The sequence below is a fragment of the Eurosta solidaginis genome, unplaced genomic scaffold (assembly GCF_040869045.1).
Source record: "Eurosta solidaginis isolate ZX-2024a unplaced genomic scaffold, ASM4086904v1 ctg00001056.1, whole genome shotgun sequence".
Classification (NCBI taxonomy): domain Eukaryota; kingdom Metazoa; phylum Arthropoda; class Insecta; order Diptera; family Tephritidae; genus Eurosta; species Eurosta solidaginis.
This window is the reverse complement of record NW_027136899.1, coordinates 934,481-960,305: the sequence shown is the minus strand read 5'-3', so window position 1 is coordinate 960,305 and position 25,825 is coordinate 934,481. Positions and strand designations below refer to the sequence as shown.

General features: G+C 38.1%; 1 pseudogene; it reads right to left on the bottom strand.

Moving 5' to 3' along the window:
* Positions 1-637: 637 nt before the first annotated feature.
* On the bottom strand, positions 638-16,805 carry LOC137235718 (uncharacterized; annotated as a pseudogene).
* Between the last annotated feature and the right edge of the window lie 9,020 nt (positions 16,806-25,825).

Genomic DNA, 25,825 nt, shown 5'->3' with positions numbered 1-25,825 from the left:
GAGAGAGATGGTGGTGGATGGGGTGAGCCCCGTCTTACTCAGATGAGATGCATGACAAAATATTAGGGTTGCCCAATAGGCCGGTAGGTTAAGTACCATCGGCAGGACCGACCTTGTAACTTTACCCCCCGTCGACCAAAGGGAGTCCCTGGAATATGTGTTAGGGCTGCCCAATAGGCCGGGGGCAGGGGGTGGGGGGGGGTACCATCGGCAGAACCGACCTTGTAACTTTACCCCCCGTCGACCCAAAGGGAGTCCCTAGAGCCCCTGAGGGGGGCCGCGATTTTGAGGTACTATGACATTTTTTTTAATTCGGGAGAGTCTTTAGTTGTGTAGAGGATAAGAATGAGAAGAAATTGAGAGAATAGAAAAGAGAGAAGGAGATTGAGAAAGAGACAGAATGAGACGAAGATGGAGATAGGTGAAGCGAAAAAGACGGAGGGAGGAGTGAATAAAAGTATTAGGAAAAAGTGAGAGGGGGGAAGGCAGAGCCAGACGGAAAAAGCTTATTAAAATGTATGCAGATAGGCCAAATTTAGGGCAGGACAACGTCTGACGGGTCTTCTAGTAGTATATATAATTAGTTCATACACATATACACGGAACATCATTATAGTTAATTGAGCCACTTAGTACATTATTTACATATCAAGATGTATGAACCTTTGCATGTATACTTCAAGAGCGAAGATTGTAAATTACCACTGCTCATCGATGTACGACCACTCATTATCATATCCGACTGTACACGCCCGCTAGGTGCACGTTGTTGATTTGGTGTTGTTGGGGTACTACTATAGACCGCAATAAAATTCGTACTAGAATTTGTTGAAGAAATAGAACCACGTGATGAATCTGTGGAGATGGACGATATTACCGAGGAACGTGTTGTTGGTGTCGTTGCAAATTTTTGTCGTCTCTTTATAAGGGTATCGATAATTTGTGGTGGTGGCATTATGTTATCTGTCGAGCCCCAGGATTTGTGCAATTTTTCCAATTGATGCGTTAAATTATTCATATTAACAGCAATACTGGCACGCGACCCAATAGTTTACTATTACTACTGTTGCTACCTTTGTGTTGGTGTGACGTTCCAAACCCTGATGGTTTCGTCTTCATCATCATCGGATTCCGCATAGTCCTACCACTTTGTGATGACGACGTCCTTGTAGATGGTGTCGGTGAGATCGCTGGTGATGACGATTTGCCATTGCCGCGTGAGAGAGTGTATACCCATTGCCCACTACCAAGAAGTTGCTGAACGCTTCCGTTGTATTCTTCACTCGGACATTCAAATAACCAATCCGAAGGAATCCCGAATCTTTTTCGCCTTTACGAAATTGTGAGAGAATGAATGAATAAGTAAGAAATTAACTCAAATAAGGTTTGCGAAAGTTTCGAGACGTATGCACAGCAACGCCAAAAGCAGTTGATAAATGTGGCTTCTTAGTCTACTATAGGCTTGAAAACTAGAGTTAAGTCAATATTATTGATACACCCTGAGACACGAATAAATCCGACCGGTTGTGCCCACTGAATAATTCAACATTTCGGGTTTTTTTAAACATCTGGGAGAAGTTTTTATAGCTTACTATATTTTTTCTCCCCTACTTTTCCATTTCTCCCACTTCGAATAATCCTCCTTATCACTGGCTTTATACTTATAATCCTTTCTCTCGCTACCCCTTTCCCTTATTATCTCGCTCTCCTTATTCAATTCCTTATATTTCACATTCCCTGCTCCCGCTTCCTCTTGAGCCATAAATACGAGTTTTTTAATATTGTAATGTGCGCAGCTTATTTCCCGAAAAAGGCTTTAGATATCGACGCAGCACCCTATCGCAGAATTTTATTTAAGAACACCGCCTCTTTCAGTTTTTCATTGTGAACACACTATCTCACCTGACAATTGCTGACTGAGATAGGGTGCTTTCGAAATGGCAGCTAAGATATTAAATATTTATGTGGGCGAAGGTCACCGCACTATCCGCTTAAATACGAAATTCGTTAATAACTCATTCATCTGCAACCAAGCATTTATGGAGAGAAAGAAGCATATAAGCGTGACAACCTCCGAAGAGATTTTTGGAAGAGCTTTTCTTCCAATTAAAGTCGTGCACCTTTTTTTTAATTTTGCTTACAATTTGGCGGGACGGGACCTACTTAATTTATGCCAACTCCGAACGGCATCTGCAAGGCAGATGAGTTTTCACTGAGAGCTTTCATGACAGAAGTACATCGGAGTGCTTGCGAAAACACTGCCGAGGGGCGACCGCTTTAGAAAAATTTTCTTCTAATTGAAAAAACTTGTTTCTAAAATTTTGATGCTGCTTTTGTCCGGGCGTGAACCCGGGATCTTCGCTCCGTATTGTTCGAAGGACTCAAACTCACCGTTAATACGCTTATTGGACCTTCTACAAGGTCAGACAGACATGGCAAGGACCTGTCGGAGCCGATGCTAGAGAAAATTAAACAACAACTTAGCAATATGATGATGACATTAACATAATCGGCCTAAAGTTCTACTTTGAACTGGAAAATATAGTTTTGATGGCGAACGAGGAGGAGGACAAAACGAAGTATCTGCTGTCGTCAAGCAAAGTGTCAGCGCATTTGCGTTTTGGCAGGCATGTCACTGTTGATAGATATAAAATCGAAACTGTGAATTATGCAAGGTGGGAGTATACGAGGGAAAAGGTTTCAGGAAGAGTTACGGATGAAGATTTAATGATTTGCTGTCAGTGATGTTGGTAATGCATCCACTTTTTTATTGTCTTCTAGGCTTATCAAACTATAAACATGACAATAAGTGGAAACGTCGAAACATTCTACCGAAGACATTAGAAGGAATTAAAGAGTTCCCAAGACATAATGACGTCTCTATTCTAAAAATCGCATGTCAAATAACCATTTCTAAAAAAACAAAAAAAAAAAAAAAACCCTTGAATCAATTTTCAAGGATAAAGTGGTTTCTTCAAATTTAGAGGTGATCTTTTGCAACTTTTTTAATTGGCATGGAGACCGAGTCAATGCACAACCGTTTCATATAGATAAATAAATAAAAAAGTTTTTCGAATGTCCGAACTTCACCGAAATCTTTGATGCAATTAATCGCTGGAATGCCTAGGCACGGAAAGCCCCTTCTATATAAAATTATGAAAGATAAGTTGAATGTATTATTTCTTAGCTAACAATAGAAATAGAAATTGTATACATAAATCCTTGTTGTTGAAACAGGAAAAGCTTGTATGAAACTGTGCAAAACATCAAAAAATGTAATAAAAGGGTTTAGTAAGAAATAAATTAAGTAACATAAAGTAACATAGCATAACATAACATAGTTAAGAACTCACGACGAATCGGTAAATGCTTCTAACGTTTGCTCAAATACTAAATCCTGAACTTTTTTACGTCGGCAATGCTTTGGTGCACTGCGTTCAACTTGCCACCAGGGGCTTAAGGTGCCAACACCAGCAGTAGCAGCCATATATATACTATATATACCACCGATCTGTATGATTTTTTCAGACAACAATATATGCTATATATGTAAGCATTCTTTGAAATGTGAATCCTATAGCTCTTAAAATAGGGCAGTAATTACGAAAAGTTTCTTATCTGAACAATCGGTTGTGGGGGATATATACTATATATACGACCGATCTCATCAATTTTTTCAGGCAACAATATGTGCAATATAGGAAAGTATGTGGTGAAGTTTGAAGCTTCAATCTGTTAAATTGAGTAAGATATTACAAAAATCCTGTTTTTCTGAAAAGTCGGTTGTATGCTATAGTGGTCTGATCCGGCCGGTTCCGACAAATGTCTAATCGGACACCCAAATACACTTGCTCACCAAATTTTATCAAGATATCTCAAAAATTGAGGGACGAGTTTGCATACAAACAGACAGACGGACAGACCGACATGGCTAAATCAACTAAGCTCTTCAACCTGATTATTTCGGTATACTTAATGGTGGGTCTATCTATTTTCCTTTAAGGACTTACAATTTTGGGTTTCGTGGCGAAATTAATATACCATTTTATTTTCATAAAAGGTATAAAAATAGGTAGGTACTTTGTGTGAGGATAAAAAGTTTCACGTTTTTTGTGGTCTGCATGTAAAAACTATGAAAACGAATCACGTATTTCAAAAATATATGACGTAAACGTAACTATTTGATGAAATTTGATGAATTTTGAAGCTTCTATCCGTTAAAAAGGGGCAAAAATTACAGTTTATATGAAGTATATAATATATATACCACCGATCTCTATGATTTTTTCAGACAACAATATATGCTATATACGTAAGCATTTGGTGAAATTTGAAGCTTCTAGCTGTTAAAATGGGGCCGAAATCGCAAAAAAAATATATATATATACTATATATACCATCATATATATATTATATATATCACCGATCTCTATGATTTTTTGAAACAACAATGTATACTATATACTTACGTAAGCAATCGGTGAAATTTTAAGCTTCTATCCGTAAAAAAGGGGCAAAAAGGACAGTTTATATAAAGTATATGTATAAAATCACTAGCACTCTCTTCTAGGAAAAAAGGGAGCACACGGGTTTAAAGAAATATATATACATATATTTAATTCAAAATTAATTTCAAGTACCCGCAAGATTATAAAAAAATGAATTTGTTTAAATATTTAAAGGACTAAAAACTGCGCGACGGCGGGCGGGCGAAAAACCGAACGACTGATCGATGCGTAGCGAACGGGTTGGTAGTTAACGATAAAACTAAAAACTCAATGAGAGTGAGAGCCGTGGTGGATGGCAAGCCACAGCTGAGCTGCACTGCTTGCGCTTGGCCGCACTGGCCGGGTGTTGCCAGACGGAGGGGGCGGACTTAGTCCGAAAACTCGATCATGTCTTCAACATGCTCCCCCCCCCCCCCCCCCGCCCGACGCGTTGATGGGTTAAGGACGGCATCAACCCTGTCCAAGGTCGCCCGTGCCTCGGCTACTAATTGTCGTATTCGGTCGTCGCGCTGTCTAGCCGACCGGCTTCGAATTGCCCGTTGGCGATGTTGGGCTGTTGCGCGCTGTGGTCCTCTATCGGTGCGACGCGGGTTGGTGGGTGTGCGTCGAGCTCGGTGTAGGAGCGTGTGATGGCCGAGGGAGCATTTGCGGCAGCTTGCTTTTGAGTCACACGCCCCGGTGCTGCGCGACACTGCCAGACAGTTGATGCAGTACCGGTGGTTCCTCGCGCACTCGTAGCGCTCCTCCGGCTTCATCGCGAGGAACGCCCGGCACTGCCTTAGCGCGTGTCGCTGGCCACACAGCCGACATTTTGGCATCTCCGTACGTCTGCGGGTCCTGTAAAGACAAGAAAAAATACGTATTTTTCAAAAAAATGGGTTGGTGAGGGTAGCTTAGATATCTTTCCAGATTGCTAGGGGCATGAAGCAGAGCGTATCAGAGGTAGGGTTGGCACTACTAGGCAGTTGGTAGCACGCACAGTTTGGCAATATTTCGGGTTATTAGTCCGTTTTGTGTTTTGAGTTCCACAACTCGAAAATGTTTATCCGATCCAGGGTGTAAAGTGATTACCCGTCCCAAACGACATTCGTTCGGGGGTAGTAAATCATCCTTTACCACGACTAAATCTCCAACTTGAATATTGCGTTGAGGGCATTTCCATTTGTACCGCTTATGCAGCTCCTTGAGATACTCGTTCTTCCATCGTGTGCTGAATTGGTGGTGAAGCACTTTCAGTTTCTGCCATTTGTTGACCAAGGTGAGATGCTCTGCAGTTGGCTCCGGTAACGACAAGAGCGGCGCGCCACGTAGGAAATGCCCTGGGGTTAGGACTAGGGGATCCATTGGATCTTCGGACATAGGGGAGAGCGGTCGGGAGTTGAGGACCGCCTCTATGCGTACTAAGAGGGTAGTAAGCTCTTCGAAGGAGAACTTCTGGTTTCCTGCTACTTTCGTAAAGTGTATCTTGAAGCTTTTCACGGCCGCTTCCCATAGACCACCCATGCGGGGAGCGTATGGTGGGATGAATTTCCATGAGAATCCGTGAGTTGCATACTTTTCGGCGACGTCTGTAGCGACTTCCTTGAGGAATGTGGTGAATTCTCTTTGTAATCCGCGTTGTGCGCCGACGAACGTCTTTCCGTTGTCAGAATATATCTGGTGGGGTAGGCCACGGCGGCCAGTAAATCGGGCAAAGGCTGCGTTGAAGGCATTCGTGGTGAGATCAGAGCACACTTCTAAATGAACAGCCTTTGTGGAAAAACAGACGAACACACAAACGTAAGCTTTGACATACGAAGCTCGGCGAAGGGGAGAAGTTTTTACCATAAATGGTCCAGCAAAGTCGACTCCTGTTGTATGAAAGGGTAGGGAATACGTTGACCTCTCGGGTGGCAAGGCAGCCATTATCTGCGTTTTCATCTGCTGTTTATAGATGGTGCAGGTTTTGCAGTGGAAGACGAGCTTTTTGACCTTTTGCTTCAAACGTGGAATGTAGTACTGTTGCTGTACCATTCGGATCATCAGCTGTTTGTCGGCGTGCAGCAAGTTCGAATGGAGGAAGTCTAACAGAAGAGAACAAAATCGAGAGTTTTCGGGTATGATAATTGGGTGCCGCTCATTAAAGCTATAGGTGGCATATGCTAATCTTCCAGAAACTCGCATGATTCCTGAGTCATCTAGCATGGGGTTTAATGTCAGAAGGGTGTTCTTTTTGGGTAAGGGTCCCGACGTTTGAAGCAGCTCTATCGTGTCTCCGTAATGATTCCGTTGAGTTTGAATGATGATTTTGATTTTGGCATCATTCACTTCGGCGTGGGTGAGGTTGAGCGTGGCTGGAACTTTCAGTTTCCTTGCTTTCTTGATAAACCGCAACATATAGGCCACGACTCTAAGCGCTCGAGAAAACGACGAAAACCGGTCGAGTATGTCTATATTTTCTTCCTGCAGGGTGTGGAACACGTCCACATGTCGTTGTTCGGGTGGAGTTGGGTGGTGAGAAATATCCTTTGGCCACGAAGTTGATGGATTGATAAGCCAATTAGGTCCTTCCCACCATAATGGACATTGGACTAAATCCTGAGGCTTGCAGCCTCGAGTGCCCAAATCCGCTGGGTTATGCTTACTAGAAACGTGCCTCCAAGTGGCGTTGTCAACGTTCTTAAGAATTTCAGAGGTTCTGTTGGCGACATACGTTTTCCAGGAATGAGTTCGTGTTGAGGTAGATTCAGCTCACTTCGCAGCTGTTTCACTAACTTGGAGAGTAAAACTGCTCCACAGAGTTCCAACCGTGGAAGACTCACGGTTTGGAGGGGTGCTACTTTGCTTTTAGCAGCTAGCAAATGGGATGAAAACTTATTTTCATGGGTTTGTTCTCGTAAATATATACAGGCACATAATGCTTTTTCTGAAGCATCTGAGAATCCATGCAGCTGGATTAGTTTATCGGGGGAATACTGTACCCACCTAGGGATTTTAATGTCTCTGATATGAGGTAAATTTTCATAAATTGAGGTCCATTTTTGGAGAGCTCCGGGCTTCACGTCCTCGTCCCAATCCGTTCCTTCCATCCAGAGTTGTTGCAGCAACATTTTCGCAAGAATCATTATTGGTGAAAGCCATCCTGCGGGGTCAAACAGTTTTGCGACTGCTGATAGAATCTGCTTTTTTGTAGTCGTGTTTTCTGCTGATGGTGGATCATACGTGTAGGTGAAGGTGTCGGTTAGCGCGTTCCACTGAATTCCAAGGGTTTTTGTGGAACTCGAATCATGGAATTTAAGGAAGTCGACGTCTAGCAAATCAGGGTCGGGAACGGGTTTTAAAATTTCAGGGTGATTTGCCGACATCTTCCTCAAAGGGAACCCTGCCGATTTTAAGGCTTCGATAACTTGAGTCATAGAGTTCAAAGTGGACTGTATATTATGACCGCCTGACAAAATATCGTCAACATATGTTTCGTTTAATAAAATGTTTTTAGCGAGCGGATATTCGTCTTGACAATCGTAGGCGAGTTGGTGTAGGGTTCGAATCGCCAAACACGGCGCGCAATTTACACCAAAGGTAACTGTTTTTAGTCGGAAATCTTCTATCGGCAGAGTTGGGTGTTTTCGAAAAACGATTCGGTGAAAATCTTTATCTTCTTCGTGGATGAGTATTTGGCGATACATTTTCTCAATATCGCCGTTGAAAACAAACCTATAAAGTCGCCATTTGAGTATGACGAGCATTAAGTCATTTTGTAGAATGGGGCCTGTATGAAGCACGTCGTTCAACGAGTTGCCAGAATGCGACATTTTTGATGCGTTGAAGACGACTCGCACTTTTGTGGTTTTGCTGTCGGGTTTTATGACAGCATGATGGGGTAGATAAAATGATAGATATTTACCATCTCTAATTATCTCTTGTTGGGAGGCGGGTTCCATGTGATCCATGGTTAAATATTCATTAAGGACTTCAAAATATTTGTCTCTTAATTCGGGTTTTCTATCGAGGGTTCGTTCGATGCTGATATACTGCTGTTGTGCTGCGGGTCGTGAATGGCCGAGTGCCAGATTGGCTGGAAATTCCGATTTGAAGGGTAGTTTGACTCTGTAGCGTCCATCTTCCTCACGAATTGTGGTTGTCCGGTAGAGTGTTTCACAGTATTCATCATCTGCTGATCGTTGTTGGGTTTGGTGAACTTCTTCCTGCTCCCAAAATTGCCTCAAAAGTTGATTGATGGGGTCATCGGTGCATTCCGTGACATGAGTGCTGAAGGTTGATACCTTTTCAGCTACAGGGCCGCTTAATATCCATCCGAATATTGTGTTTTGGGCAAGTAATGTTCCACTCACATTTCGTAGGAGCCCTTCGGTGAGGATTTGCGGGGTGATATCGCTGCCGATTACCACATCGATTTTTGATGGTATCGAATACTGCGGATCGGCTAACGGTAAATGGGACAGTTCTTCGAGATCGATGCTTGAAACTCTGACTGTGGGCAAGAACTTCGTTAGTTTGGGCAAAATTATTGCTTGTGCGTCTATCATTTGGGTTAAGTCTGCTGAACAGAATGTTATCTGGCAGACTTTATTGGCATTTTTCACAACCGTTCCACCCATTCCAGATATCTGGTGGAGAGACTCTTTTGTGGGTAGACCAAGAACCTTTTGTATACGGGATGATACAAAAGTTTTTTGTGAACCTTGGTCTATTAGGGCACGAATTTTATGAAATTCGCCAGCAAAGTATACTGATACTATTGCTGTGGGTAATAGGGTGGTTCCATGATTACTCGAGAAGAGTGAAGAAACCGGGTTTTTGTCTTGAGACTGTTGGGAGGAGGTGGCTCTTGCGGCGGCTTTTGACGTTGAGGCTCGCTCGTCGTCCGTTCTCCTAGGGGTGCCGGCTTGGGCATTTTGATCTCTGGGGTTTGGTTGTGATTGTTGGGGTTTGGGCTGCAAATGCAGTAGCGAATGATGACGCTTTTGGCAATAAACGCACGTGAAACTACTTTTACATTCGTTCTTGGGGTGTGACGTAGACAAACAGTTTTCGCAATAACTATTTTCTCTCACAAATTTGATTCGGTCTGATACCGATAAATTTCTAAACCTAACGCAAGATTTGACTGCGTGGTATTGATTGCATAATCTACACGAGGCCGTTTTATTGAACTCCGTGTGATATGCATGGGTTCTATTATTGTTAGATTGGGTCGAGTTTTGATTCACCGTTCGTGGCGTAAAACTCGAAAATTGGGGTTTCGCCTTGCCTGGTCGATAGGTACTTATTCTCTCTACTACCTCGTATCTGCTGGTCAAAAATTTATTCATATCCTCCCAAAGCGGGAGTTCTTTTCGGGAGCTGAGGGATTGTTCCCATAGTGAAAGGCTTTCACTTGGCAGCTTGGATGAGCAGAGGTAAACGAGGATTGGGTCCCAGTCCGTTGTCGGGATTCCTTGGGTGTTAAGGGTTGACATGCAGTTGTTGATTGTTGTCTGCATCTTCTGTATTTGTTCTCCGCTTTCTGCGAATATTGTGGGTAGGTTGAACAGCGTCTTCAGTTGGTTGTCGACGAGTATCCTTTTGTTCTCGTACCTAGATCTGAGCGCTTCCCAGGCAAGCTCGAAATTATTATCGCTCAGTGGGTATTGTTTTACAATAAGCCCAGCTTGTCCTTTTGTTTTCAGGCGGAGGTGGTATAATTTTTGAGCGGGTGATAATTTAGGGTGGTTTTTATAGACTGCCGTGAACATATCTCTAAAGGATGGCCAGTCTTCGTATCCACCATGAAATACTTCGGTGTCGCATGGTGGTACTTTTAAATAAAAACCGTTTGCGTCTGAATTGTTTATTGGGTGGGCGGGTATTTGTTGTTGGTTGGTGCTAGCAGTATTAAACAGCTGTAAGGCTTCTAAAATTCCTGATTTGCATGTTTGGTAAGTTTCCAAGCATTTAGCGAATTTTTGCTCAACCGAGCCGCTAACATCTGTATAATTATCTGAGAAACTTACTTCTCGATGGGACTCTAGCACCTTTGCCCATATTTTACCAAGGTCTTCTAATTTGACCTTAAGCATACACTCTGATAAATCGGTAGCTTGGGAGGGTGACCATCTTGAGCAGTAAACCTCTACTTGGTTACCGTCATATATGAATTTCTGCAGGCATTTATCTGCAGGGGTCAATTTTTGGGTTTCGTCCGACGATTTCGGCATTATAATTAGTTTGGTTTCTTAATAGAAATGGGAGCTTTTATTAAGCTGTGAAAATCGAAAAAAATGTTTGTCAAAAGTGCAAAAAAAATTTTTTTTTTTTTTTTGAAACCAGCCTAATGTACGCTTGGTTCGTTACACGGGCTTGTCTCACCGCTTCGGAGTGCAAGTAATGTGGGTATATAATAATATAAATATTATAATATTTGTGTTCACTGGGATTTTATTTTTTATTTTTTGAGACCGGCCTAATGTGTACCGGCTTTTTGCTTTGTTATATGTACTTGTCTCAGCGCGTCTGAGCACAAGTAATATGGGTATATAGTACGTATGTATGTATTTATATATATGGGTGAAATATATTTGCCGACAAACTGTGGTGTACCAACAACCTTTTGTTTGCCGTGCCAATGCACTTGATCTATTGTTAATAAAGTAAATGTATGCAATATGTGATCGATGATCTTTTGTTGCTTCCTTCTATTATGTAGTTACATATGGTCATGCAATTACTTTGTTGAGGGTGGCTTTTTGGCTTATGCAAAAAGATATACAAGTGCGTGTGGGTATTATGGGTGCATATAATTGTATGTTTGTATGCAAAATTAATTTTGGGTGCACCGGTAAAATAAACTTTAGGAAAAGTGACAAAAATTTGGCAAAGTTTGTTGCTATGGGTTTTTGTAAAATATATTTTATGTAATATATGTATATAAGGGTAAATTGGGCAGCGGTGAATTTCACGCTGGAAAAATATGTAGCTCGGGTGATATTACCGAACTAAGTGGGTATATACATATATTACATATGTACGTATATATTTTTATAATCAACTCGATATTTAGCGCAACGAACTTTTCGGGTATATAGAACCGGGCAATGGATTTTCCGTTGGTACGGGAATGCAAATTTATTTGTTGAAAAATTTATATGGGTGTTTAGATGGGACTGTACCTGTTGGTAACAGTGAGTAAGCCAATGAAATATTTTACCGTTTAGGCTTTTTGATGTGGGTTATATACCCAGGGTCCGAATCTTTAGATCGGAGGGGTATATAAATTTTAGGGTTTTAGATTTGGGGTCCGTACGTTAGACGGAGGGAATATATATATGGGAATATATTGGGTATGTTTATAATGAAGGGGTCCGGATTCTAAGATCGGAGGGATATATATGTATGTATATATATGGGTAACAAAGTACTCACTCTGACATGTTATTTGTTATTGCTTTATGTGTGTGTGTCCTAGTTTTTGTAGAAGTTCCTGGTTGAAATGTTGTGTTGTGCCTCCTTGTTGTGTTGTAATGTTGATATTGTTTGGCTGTATGTATGTGTTTTTTTCAATTTGGTTTTTCAACCAATTCTTTTTTTTATCAAATGTATTTTTCTCTTAAAAAATTGTTATTTTTTTGTTTTTTATTTTCTCCAAACTTTTCTTTTTAGTTGAGTTTCCGCTTCTTCCCAACTTTTCTTTCTCAACATCTTTTCTTTTCCTTAAAAATTTTGTCTCTTTTTTAGTTTTCAAAAAATTTCAAATTTTTTTTTTTTTTTAAATATCTTGCTTTTTTCAAAACTGCTTTTATTTTCTTTAAGCTCTTCTTTTCTTCACCCACTGTTTTTAAATTTGTAATTTCAAAATTTTTTTTTTTTTCAAATAAATTTTTTATTTGGTTTAAACTTTTCTTTCCTTTCTTCACCCACTTTCTTTCCACAAACCTTAATATTCTTTGCTTTTTTGTAAATTTGAACGTTATTTCAATGTATAATAGTTATTTTTGTATGTTTAAGTTCTTTATGTATTCATGTAAGTGCACTGATTTTTTGTTAAACTCTATAAAAATTTTGTTTATTTTCTTAAGCACTTTTTGTACTGTTTTGTGTCCGTACCGACCGCGTTTTGTTTGTTCTGCATTTACATATATGTAAAATAAATTTTTCTTTTTGTCTTATTAAATTTTTTGATTTCTCAATTTATTAAAAATTTTTTTTTTTTCACACCTTAATGTTGTTTTTTTTTTTTTTTTTTGCATGCATATATATGTACGTATATTTTGTCTAATTTATTTTAAATAATTTTTGTTTTTAACATTTGTTCTCACTTTGTGTTTTTTTGAATGTTAATTAAATTTTTTCTTTTATCTTTTAATTTTTTGGTCGCTGGTGAAACTTTGGCCGCGAAAGGACCATGTATAAAATCACTAGCACTCTCTTCTAGGAAAAAAGGGAGCACACGGGTTTAAAGAAATATATATACATATATTTAATTCAAAATTATTTTCAAGTACCCACAAGATTATAAAAAAATGAATTTGTTTAAATATTTAAAGGACTAAAAACTGCGCGACGGCGGGCGGGCGAAAAACCGAACGACTGATCGATGCGTAGCGAACGGGTTGGTAGTTAACGATAAAACTAAAAACTCAATGAGACTGAGAGCCGTGGTGGCTGGCAAGCCACAGCTGAGCTGCACTGCTTGCGCTTGGCCGCACTGGCCGGGTGTTGCCAGACGGAGGGGGCGGACTTAGTCCGAAAACTCGATCATGTCTTCAACAGTATATAATATATATAGCACCGATTTCTATGATTTTTTTAGACAACAATGTATACTATATACTTACGTAAGTAATCGGTGAAATTTGAAGCTTCTAGCTGTAAAAATGGGGCAGAAATTGCGAAAAGTTTCTTATCTGAACAATCGGTTGTATGATATATATACTATATACACAACCGATCTCTATGATTTTTTCAGACACAAAATATATGCCATATACGTAAGCATTCGGTGAAATTTGAAGCTTCTAGCTGTTAAAATGGGCTAAAATTGCGAAAAAAAAATATATATATACTATATATATATATTCTATATATACCACCATATATATACTATATATACCACTGATCTGTATGATTTTTTCAGACAACAATATATGCTATATACGTAAGCATTCGTTGAAATTTGAATCCTCTAGCTCTTAAAATAGGGCAGTAATTACGAAAAGTTTCTTATCTGAACAATCGGTTGTATAAGATATAGACTATATATACAACCGATCTCTATGATTTTTTCAGACACAAAATATATGCCATATACGTAAGCATTCGGTGAAATTTGAAGCTTCTAGCTGTCAAAATGGGGCTAAAATTGCGAATAAATATATATAAATATATATACTATATATATATATTCTATATATACCACCATATATTTACTATGTATACCACTGATATGTATGATTTTTCAGACAACAATATATGCTATATACGTAAGCATTCGTTGAAATTTGAATCCTCTAGCTCTTAAAATAGGGCAGTAATTACGAAAAGTTTCTTATCTGAACAATCGGTTGTAGGGGGATATATACTATATATACTACCGATCTCATCAATTTTTTCAGGCAACAATATGTGCAATATACGAAAGTATATGGTGAAGTTTGAAGCTTCAATCTGTTAAATTGAGTAAGATATTACAAAAATCCTCTTTTTCTGAAAAATCGGTTGTATGGAGGATATATGCTATAGTGTTCCGATCCGGCCGGTTCCGACAAATGTCTAATCGGACACCCAAATACACCCGCTCACCAAATTTTATCAAGATATCTCAAAAATTGAGGGACTAGTTTGCATACAAACAGACAGACGGACAGATGGCCAGACGGACATGACTAAATCAACTCAGCTCTTCAACCTGATTATTTCGGTATACTTAATGGTGCATCTATCTATTTTCCTTTAAGGACTTACAATTTTGGGTTTCGTGACGAAATTAATATACCATTTCATTTTCATGAAATGTATAAAAACGGGAAAAAGGTGAAAAAAGTCATGAGCCAGAAAGCAAAATATAAGAAATTAGGTATTGAAGCGAACAAAAAGACCAAGCAAAGGTTGAATGTGGGACGATAGGCAAGAAAGTAAGGCAAGGAATAATAGGTAAATAAGTAACAGGTGGACTGTTGAAAAGATAGCAAAAACGGTAGGCAGGAGTAAGGAAACGGAACGCAACAGGAGAAATATTAACAATTACACAGGTTTCAAGAACAAAATAAATTCATAAAAGTAAAAAACCTCACAAGGAAATTTAATAGATTTAGACTCCAGTTAAATTACCTTAACAGGCTAAATTTAAAATTTGAACTAATCAAACTCACGTAATGAAATCGTGATTAAAACTAACTAAAACAATATCAGCTAAGTTCAACAAAATTCAAATATAATATAAAAAAAACAATATAGATTCCGGCAGCGGCGCACGGATAACTCTGCTCCCTTCTTGGCCTCTCTCCTCGGGCTTGCTTTTCTACTCCAATTAGTGTTTCTCCAGGTTATGCTCAAGTGTAATGATTGCGGTACCAGGACAGGAGCGCTCAGATGCCCCTTTACTCCCTTGACGTATAGCCCGGCACCGTATGTATGCTTCCTCTATATGAAATACTACCCCGCTTTTGTGTGTTTAGACTGTGTTGGTGGCTGGTGTGGCAAGTTCCTTTAATTTTAATACTACCTCGCCTTATTTTTGCGTTTGTGGCTCGTGATGGCGGCAACTTCATATTTTTTCGCAGCAATCTAAATGTGCAGAGGGAAGAATATTAGGGACTAGGGTCATGGCGAACGAGAAAGATACATTAGGGTGCATGTGGACTCACTATATTTATTGAATGTCATCTAGTTATGTCATTTTATTTATTTATTTGATTTTTTTTATCTATATATTTAAGGTTATCTAGGTATTAGATTTTACTCAAATTTATCACTTTACGTATCTATGTATGTTATTTTATTTTAATTAGTTTTATATCTTATTTTATTTTATAATTTTAGCTAATTTATTTTAATTTAATTTTACTTTTAACTTTCATTATTTTATTTTATTTTTTTACTTAATTTTATCTTTGTATATAATTTCATTTATTTCACTAAATTTTATTGTAGGTATGTAATTTTATTTAAATTAATTTTCACATTTAACATTTTTTTTTTTAATTATTACTATTAGTCCACATGCACCATGGACTGGGGGAAAGGGGTTTCACTGGACTCACCTGGGGCTGTTGTCAAGCAGGGTATGGGATCCCGGTTCCTCCTTGGGATTCCGCTAAATTACCCGTTAGCACGGTTTTATGAAAAAAAACGCGAACTTTTTTTTCCGCAAAAAAAAAAATATACATAATTAAAACTTGCTTCCGCACTCACTTAAGTCAACTTTTCTTTTGAGACATTCTCTGCAATCGTTTGGTGGTCGTACCTCATAAATCAAAAGCCTTTCTTTCTCACCACTTTCACTCAAGAACGAAAGACGCCAATACATACAATCCTATTTTGGCGGGAAACGACGGATATAAACTTTCACGAACTAACTTCACGTATACTAACTTCACGTATACTAACATATTCATGTTCGAACATCTATCCATGTGTTTGCTTCCTACCAGTTACTAACACATGTAAACGTATCTATGCTGGTATATGCACCCAGATACATACGTAAATGTTTGAACATCCTTACCATCGCATTAACCCACAGGCTGCCGCTACAACCACCAAAACCAACAGCTGTTTATTGTTAGAAATAAACACTTGGTTGATAGCAGTAATGAAGCGTAATTAATCAGGAATAAATTATATAGGCGGACGCCGTGGTGTGATGGTAGCGTGCTCGGCCTGCCACACCGAAGATCCTACATCAACATCATTGAATCATACATTTGAGTCCAGTTAGAGAACCGCAAGTTGTTAATTACATTTTTTCAACTTAAGTAATAGCATATTTTGCTTTATAAAAGGTTCCCTCTTTTGCTGAGTGCGCTATGATTCTCGAGTTGAGCCACTGTTTCGAAACAACTTTTGAGATTTTAGAAGAGATTAAAGAACTGCATATTCTAGTTATGTGTCAGATAAAAATAGAAACGTTTCTATTTCGTATGTGAAGTTTCCTGACTTGTACAAAAGAAAATTTATTTTGCGTTTACACGGTATGTTGCTTTTCATACGTAAAAAGTGACATATACATATAACAAATAAATATCGTGTAAGAGGCCTTTTAGTTTTCCAAATACGCTAAAATTCTTAAGTACCCTCGGATACACACTCACCTGAATTCATTTTTAATCCATTATTATTACTATACAAAGAGTCGGCAATTTTTCGAGATCAGTCGGCATACCAGTAAGATTCACCCCTCCACGATCGGAACCTTCGCACCGCCCCTACCATCCCTTTTTTTGTAATAACGCTTTTTAGTACAACGGCACTTGTGTGTTTATGTTTATTGTTCTGTTATATCTTTATTTTAAAATAAACAGTAGGAAAATCCCCATATCTGAAGGAAAACTGCATTATTACCCGCTCAAGGTCATCGGTGTTAGCCTTTGTATCATCTTTGCTTCATTTAAACGAAAATTAGTTCAGAATAGAACCATATGTATATGTATTAATACGCAGCCTTGTAACACTATTAAGTACACAAAACAAACAACAATAGCATTTCAAGTGTAAAGCTGTGTATGTAATGTTCGGTTTCACCCGAACTTAGACTTCCTTACTTGTTTAATCAACTCCCTGTATTGTGTAATTATTATTATTATATTTTTTTTTTGTGGGTACAACAACAACCACATGAAAATCGCCAACTTCAACTGCAAATATCTCCGGACAGAGATACAATTTTTCTTTTCCGCCTTTGTTTTCGAGGTCAATACGCGTCTTCTGACACTTCTCCCGATATTTTTTACGCGTACTAGCAGTCGACCCCTCAACTAGACTTTTACCAGAAAAATTTTATCTGTGTCCGGAGATATTTGAAGTTGGCGATTTTCATGTGGTTGTTGTAATGTTGTCGTACCCACAAAAAAATTGTGAACATAAGTGTTTTGAGCGGATATAGTTTTGGTCTCCAAACCGGTGTTGAAGCTACCCAGGGTAATTTTTTATAAGCGCGGCCAAAGGCCGCCAATGCAGAAAGGTGTTCTGCGTAAAAATACTATGGATCCCACCTCCGGGGTTATTTTTCGGTTTTTCGTAAATATTTTATGAACGAGCTAAAATTTGGTAATTCTTTACTTTAGCTCACAACTGCTAAAACTCGTCCAAAATTATCGGAAGGGGTGTTAAAAGATTCGTTTTGGACCCATGACCATTGAAAATTTTTTATCTTTCAAGAGAGTCGGAGTGTAGTGCATAATTTTAAGGAGCAAAATGCTTCATTACTGCAAAATAACTTTATTAGGAGCTCATCATTTGTCGCGTTTTCTTACTTGGTGCTTAGTAGTTCCAAGGGATTGGAATGATCAAGCGAATTTTTTCGGTATTCGTGACATAGCAATTTTGTCACCAACATTTTCGTCGTTATAAAATATGTAAATCTAAGCTAATATCATTTTGGTATTAGTAAAAAAAAAACACTTTTGAAAATGCTAAAATTTCCGCCACAAATTGATCAGCTGTTAATTTATCTGTCAAATCATCACTTTTAAGGTTGGCAACATCAATTCAACTTCAACTGAAATAACGTGTAATACCAAACGGAGTTGGGTTGTTTTAATTACAATCCAACTTAGTTGAGTTATAAACCGTTACGAGGCTGAGGTATGCTCAAGTCAATCCAGAGTCGGATGGAGGTCCCACTTCCCCCACCTAAATAAATACACAGTAAATTAGTGCTTTGATTTCGAACACACACACACACGCGGCTCTCAGGCTAAAATATCCACAACCTTGAATCCAGGAGAGAGAGAGAGAGAGATGGTGGTGGATGGGGTGAGCCCCGTCTTACTCAGATGAGATGATGACAAAATATTAGGGTTGCCCAATAGGCCGGTAGGTTAAGTACCATCGGGAGGACCGACCTTGTAACTTTACCCCCCGTCGACCAAAGGGAGTCCCTGGAATATGTGTTAGGGCTGCCCAATAGGCCGGGGGCAGGGGGTGGGGGGTACCATCGGCAGAACCGACGTTGTAACTTTACCCCCCGTCGACCCAAAGGGAGTCCCTAGAGCCCCTGAGGGGGGCCGCGATTTTGAGGTACTATAACATTTTTTTTAATTCGGGAGAGTCTTTAGTTGTGTAGAGGATAAGAATGAGAAGAAATTGAGAGAATAGAAAAGAGAGAAGGAGATTGAGAAAGAGACAGAATGAGACGAAGATGGAGATATGTGAAGCGAAAAAGACGGAGGGAGGAGTGAATAAAAGTATTAGGAAAAAGTGAGAGGGGGTAGGGCAGAGTCAGACGGAAAAAGCTTATTAAAATGTATGCAGATAGGCCAAATTTAGGGCAGGACAACATCTGCCGGGTCTTCTAGTAGTATATATAATTAGTTCATACACATATACACGGAACATCATTATAGTTAATTGAGCCACTTAATACATTATTTACATATCAACCTTTGCATGTATACTTCAAGAGCGAAGATTGTAAATTACCACTGCTCATCGATATACGACCACTCATTATCATATCCGACTGTACACGCCCGCTAGGTGCACGTTGTTGATTTGGTGTTGTTGGGGTACTACTATAGACCGCAATAAAATTCGTACTAGAATTTGTTGAAGAAATAGAACCACGTGATGAATCTGTGGAGATGGACGATGTTACCGAGGAACGTGTTGTTGGTGTCGTTGCAAATTTTTGTTGTCTCTTTATAAGGGTATCGATAATTTGTGGTGGTGGCATTATGTTATCTGTCGAGCCCCAGGATTTGTGCAATTTTTCCAATTGATGCGTTAAATTATTCATATTAACAGCAATACTGGCACGCGACCCAATAGTTTACTATTAATACTGTTGCTACCTTTGTGTTGGTGTGACGTTCCAAACCCTGATGGTTTCGTCTTCATCATCATCGGATTCCGCATAGTCCTACCACTTTGTGGAAGATGACGACGACCTTGTAGATGGTGTCGGTGAGATCGCTGGTGATGACGATTTGCCATTGCCGGAGAGTGTATACCCATTGCCCACTACCAAGAAGTTGCTGAACGCTTCCGTTGTATTCTTCACTCGGACATTCAAATAACCAATCCGAAGGAATCCCGAATCTTTTTCGCCTTTACGAAATTGTGAGAGAATGAATGAATAAGTAAGAAATTAACTCAAATAAGGTTTGCGAAAGTTTCGAGACGTATGCACAGCAACGCCAAAAGCAGATGATAAATGTGGCTTCTTAGTCTACTATAGGCTTGAAAACTAGAGTTAAGTCAATATTATTGATACACCCTGAGACACGAATAAATCCGACCTGTTGTGCCCACTGAATAATTCAACATTTCGGGTTTTTTTAAACATCTGGGAGAAGTTTTTATAGCTTACTATATTTTTTCTCCCCTACTTTTCCATTTCTCCCACTTCGAATAATCCTCCTTATCACTGGCTTTATACTTATAATCCTTTCTCTCGCTCCCCCTTTCCCTTATTATCTCGCTCTCCTTATTCAATTCCTTATATTTCACATTCCCTGCTCCCGCTTCCTCTTGAGCCATAAATACGAGTTTTTAATATTGTAATGTGCGCAGCTTATTTCCCGAAAAAGGCTTTAGATATCGACGCAGCACCCTATCGCAGAATTTTATTTAAGAACACCGCCTCTTTCAGTTTTTCATTGTGAACACACTATCTCACCTGACAATTGCTGACTGAGATAGGGTGCTTTCGAAATGGCAGCTAAGATACAAATATCAGTTCTTTAAATATTTATGTGGGCGAAGGTCACCGCACTATCCGCTTAAAGACGAAATTCGTTAATAACTCATTCATCTGCAACCAAGCATTTATGGAGAGAAAGAAGCATATAAGCGCGACAACCTCCTAAGAGATTTTTGGAAGAGCTTTTCTTCCAATTAAAGTCGTGCACCTTTTTTTTAATTTTGCTTACAATTTGGCGGGACGGGACCTACTTAATTTATGCCAACTCCGAACGGCATCTGCAAGGCAGATGAGTTTTCACTGAGAGCTTTCATGACAGAAGTACATCGGAGTGCTTGCGAAAAAACTGCCGAGGGGCGACCGCTTTAGAAAAATTTTCTTCTAATTGAAAAAACTTGTTTCTAAAATTTTGATGTTGCTTTTGTCCGGGCGTGAACCCGGGATCTTCGCTCCGTATTGTTCGAAGGACTCAAACTCACCGTTAATACGCTTATTGGACCTTCTACAAGGTCAGACAGACATGGCAAGGACCTGTCGGAGCCGATGCTAGAGAAAATTAAACAACAACTTAGCAATATGATGATGACATTAACGTAATCGGCCTAAAGTTCTACTTTGAACTGGAAAATATAGTTTTGATGGCGAACGAGGAGGAGGACAAAACGAAGTATCTGCTGTCGTCAACCAAAGTGTCAGTGCTTTTGCGTTTTGGCAGGCATGTCACTGTTGATAGATATAAAATCGAAACTGTGAATTATGCAAGGTGGGAGTATACGAGGGAAAAGATTTCAGGAAGAGTTACGGATGAAGATTTAATGATTTGCTGTCAGTGATGTTGGTAATGCATCCACTTTTTTATTGTCTTCTAGGCTTATCAAACTATAAACATGACAATAATTGGAAACGTCGAAACATTCTACCGAAGACATTAGAAGGAATTAAAGAGTTCCCAAGACATAATGACGTCTCTATTCTAAAAATCGCATGTCAAATAACCATTTCTAAAAAAACAAACAAAAAAAAAAAACCCTTGAATCAATTTTCAAGGATAAAGTGGTTTCTTCAAATTTAGAGGTGATCTTTTGCAACTTTTTTAATTGGCATGGAGACCGAGTCCAATGCACAACCGTTTCATATAGATAAATAAATAAAAACGTTTTTCGAATGTCCGAACTTCACCGAAATCTTTGATGCAATTAATCGCTGGAATGCCTTGGCACGGAAAGCCCCTTCTATATAAAATTATGAAAGATAAGTTGAATGTATTATTTCTTAGCTAACAATAGAAATAGAAATTGTATACATAAATCCTTGTTGTTGAAACAGGAAATGCTTGTATGAAACTGTGCAAAACATCAAAAAATGTAATAAAAGGGTTTAGTAAGAAATAAATTAAGTAACATAAAGTAACATAGCATAACATAGCATAGTTAAGAACTCACGACGAATCGGTAAATGCTTCTACCGTTTGCTCAAATACTAAATCCTGAACTTTTTTACGTCGGCAATGCTTTGGTGCACTGCGTTCAACTTGCCACCAGGGGCTTAAGGTGCCAACACCAGCAATAGCAGCCATATATATACTATATATACCACCGATCTGTATGATTTTTTCAGACAACAATATATGCTATATACGTAAGCTTTCGTTGAAATGTGAATCCTCTAGCTCTTAAAATAGACCAGTAATTACGAAAAGTTTCTTATCTGAACAATCGGTTGTGGGGGATATATACTATATATACAACCGATCTCATCATTTTTTTCAGGCAGCAATATGTGCAATATAGGAAAGTATGTGGTGAAGTTTGAAGCTTCAATCTGTTAAATTGAGTAAGATATTACAAAAATCCTCTTTTTCTGAAAAATCGGTTGTATGCTATAGTGGTCTGATCCGGCCGGTTCCGACAAATGTCTAATCGGACACCCAAATACACCTGCTCACCAAATTTTATCAAGATATCTCAAAAATTGAGGGACGAGTTTGCATACAAACAGACAGACGGACAGACCGACATGGCTAAATCAACTCAGCTCTTCAACCTGATTATTTCGGTATACTTAATGGTGGGTCTATCTATTTTCCTTTAAGGACTTACAATTTTGGGTTTCGTGACGAAATTAATATACCATTTCATTTTCATAAAAGGTATAAAAATAGGTAGGTACTTTGTGTGAGGATAAAAAGCTTCACGTTTTTTGTGGTCTGCATGTAAAAACTATGAAAACGAATCACGTATTTCAAAAATATATGACGTAAACGTAACTATTTGATGAAATTTGATGAATTTTGAAGCTTCTATCCGTTAAAAAGGGGCAAAAATTACAGTTTATATGAAGTATATAATATATATACCACCGATCTCTATGATTTTTTCAGACAACAATATATGCTATATACGTAAGCATTTGGTGAAATTTGAAGCGTCTAGCTGTTAAAACGGGGCAGAAATTGCGCAAAGTTTCTTATCTGAACAATCGGTTGTATGAGATATATACTATGTATACCACCGATCTCAATGATTTTTTCAGACATCAATATATGCTATATACGTAAACATTTGGTGAAATTTGAAGCTTCTAGCTGTTAAAATGGGGCCGAAATTCAAAAAAAAAATATATATATACTATATATACCATCATATATATATTATATATATCACCGATCTCTATGATTTTTTGAAACAACAATGTATACTATATACTTACGTAAGCAATCGGTGAAATTTTAAGCTTCTATCCGTAAAAAGGGGCCAAAATGACAGTTTATATAAAGTATATAATATATATACCACCGATCTCTATGATTTTTTCAGACAACAATGTATACTATATACTTACGTAAGTAATCGGTGAAATTTGAAGCTTCTAGCTGTAAAAATGGGGTAGAAATTGCGAAAAGTTTCTTATCTGAACAATCGGTTGTATGAGATATATACTATATACACAACCGATCTCTATGATTTTTTCAGACACAAAATATATGCCATATACGTAAGCATTCGGTGAAATTTGAAGCTTCTAGCTGTTAAAATGGGCTAAAATTGCGAAAAAAAAATATATATATACTATATATATATATTCTATATATACCACCATATATATACTATATATACCACTGATCTGTATGATTTTTTCAGACAACAATATATGCTATATACGTAAGCATTCGTTGAAATTTGAATCCTCTAGCTCTTAAAATAGGGCAGTAATTACGAAAAGTTTCTTATCTGAACAATCGGTTGTATAAGATATAGACTATATATACAACCGATCTCTATGATTTTTTCAGACACAAAATATATGCCATATACGTAAGCATTCGGTGAAATTTGAAGCTTCTAGCTGTTAAAATGGGGCTAAATTGCGAATATATATATATATATATATATATATATACTATATGTATATATTCTATATATACCACCATATATTTACTATGTATACCTCTGATCTGTATGATTTTTCAGACAACAATATATGCTATATACGTAAGCATTCGTGGAAATTTGAATCCTCTAGCTCTTAAAATAGGGCAGTAATTACGAAAAGTTTCTTATCTGAACAATCGGTTGTGGGGGATATATACTATATATAATACCGATCTCATCAATTTTTTCAGGCAACAATATGTGCAATATACGAAAGTATATGGTGAAGTTTGAAGCTTCAATCTGTTAAATTGAGTAAGATATTACAAAAATCCTCTTTTTCTGAAAAATCGGTTGTATGGAGGATATATGCTATAGTGTTCCGATCCGGCCGGTTCCGACAAATGTCTAATCGGACACCCAAATACACCCGCTCACCAAATTTTATCAAGATATCTCAAAAATTGAGGGACTAGTTTGCATACAAACAGACAGACGGACATGGCTAAATCAACTCAGCTCTTCAACCTGATTATTTCGGTATACTTAATGGTGCATCTACCTATTTTCCTTTAAGGACTTACAATTTTGGGTTTCGTGACGAAATTAATATACCATTTCATTTTCATGAAATGTATAAAAACGGGAAAAAGGTGAAAAAAGTAAAAAAGTCATGAACCAGAAAGCAAAATATAAGAAATTAGGTATTGAAGCGAACAAAAAGACCAAGCAAAGGTTGAATGTGGGACGATAGGCAAGAAAGTAAGGTAAGGAATAATAGGTAAATAAGTAACAGGTGGACTGTTGAAAAGATAGCAAAAACGGTGGGCAGGAGTAAGGAAACGGAACGCAACAGGAGAAATATTAACAATTACACAGGTTTCAAGAACAAAATAAATTCATAAAAGTAAAAAAACTCACAAGGAAATTGAATAGATTTAGACTCCAGTTAAATTACCTTAACAGGCTAAATTTAAAATTTGAACTAATCAAACTCACGTAATGAAATCGTGATTAAAACTAACTAAAACAATATCAGCTAAGTTCAACAAAATTCAAATACAATATAAAAAAAAATAATATAGATTCCGGCAGCGGCGCACGGATAACTCTGCTCCCTTCTTGGCCTCTCTCCTCGGGCTTGCTTTTCTACTCCAATTAGTGTTCCTCAAGGTTATGCTCAAGTGTAATGATTGCGGTACCAGGACAGGAGCGCTCAGATGCCCCTTTACTCCCTTGACGTATAGCCCGGCACCGTCTGTATGCTTCCCCTTCCTCTATATGAAATACTACCCCGCTTTTGTGTGTTTAGACTGTGTTGGTGGCTTGTGTGGCAAGTTCCTTTAATTTTAATACTACCTCGCCTTATTTTTGCGTTTGTGGCTCGTGATGGCGGCAACTTCATATTTTTGCGCAGCAATCTAAATGTGCAGAGGGAAGAATATTTGGGACTAGGGTCATGGCGAACGAGAAAGATACATTAGGGTGCATGTGGACTCACTATATTTATTGAATGTCATCTAGTTATGTTATTTTATTTATTTATTTTATTTTTTTTATCTATATATTAAAGGTTATCTAGGTATTAGATTTTACTCAAATTTATCACTTTACGTATCTATGTATGTTATTTTATTTTAATTAGTTTTATATCTTATTTTATTTTATAATTTTAGCTAATTTATTTTAATTTAATTTTACTTTTAACTTTCATTATTTTATTTTATTTTTTTACTTAATTTTATCTTTGTATATAATTTCATTTATTTCACTAAATTTTATTGATTGTAGGTATGTAATTTTATTTAAATTAATTTTCACATTTAACATTTTTTTTTTAATTATTACTATTAGTCCACATGCACCATGGACTGGGGGAAAGGGGTTTCACTGGACTCACCTGGGGCTGTTGTCAAGCAGGGTATGGGATCCCGGTTCCTCCTTGGGATTCCGCTAAATTACCCGTTAGCACGGTTTTATGAAAAAAAACGCGAACTTTTTTTTCCGCAAAAAAAAATATATACATAATTAAAACTTGCTTCCGCACTCACTTAAGTCAACTTTTCTTTTGAGACATTCTCTGCAATCGTTTGGTGGTCGTACCCCAT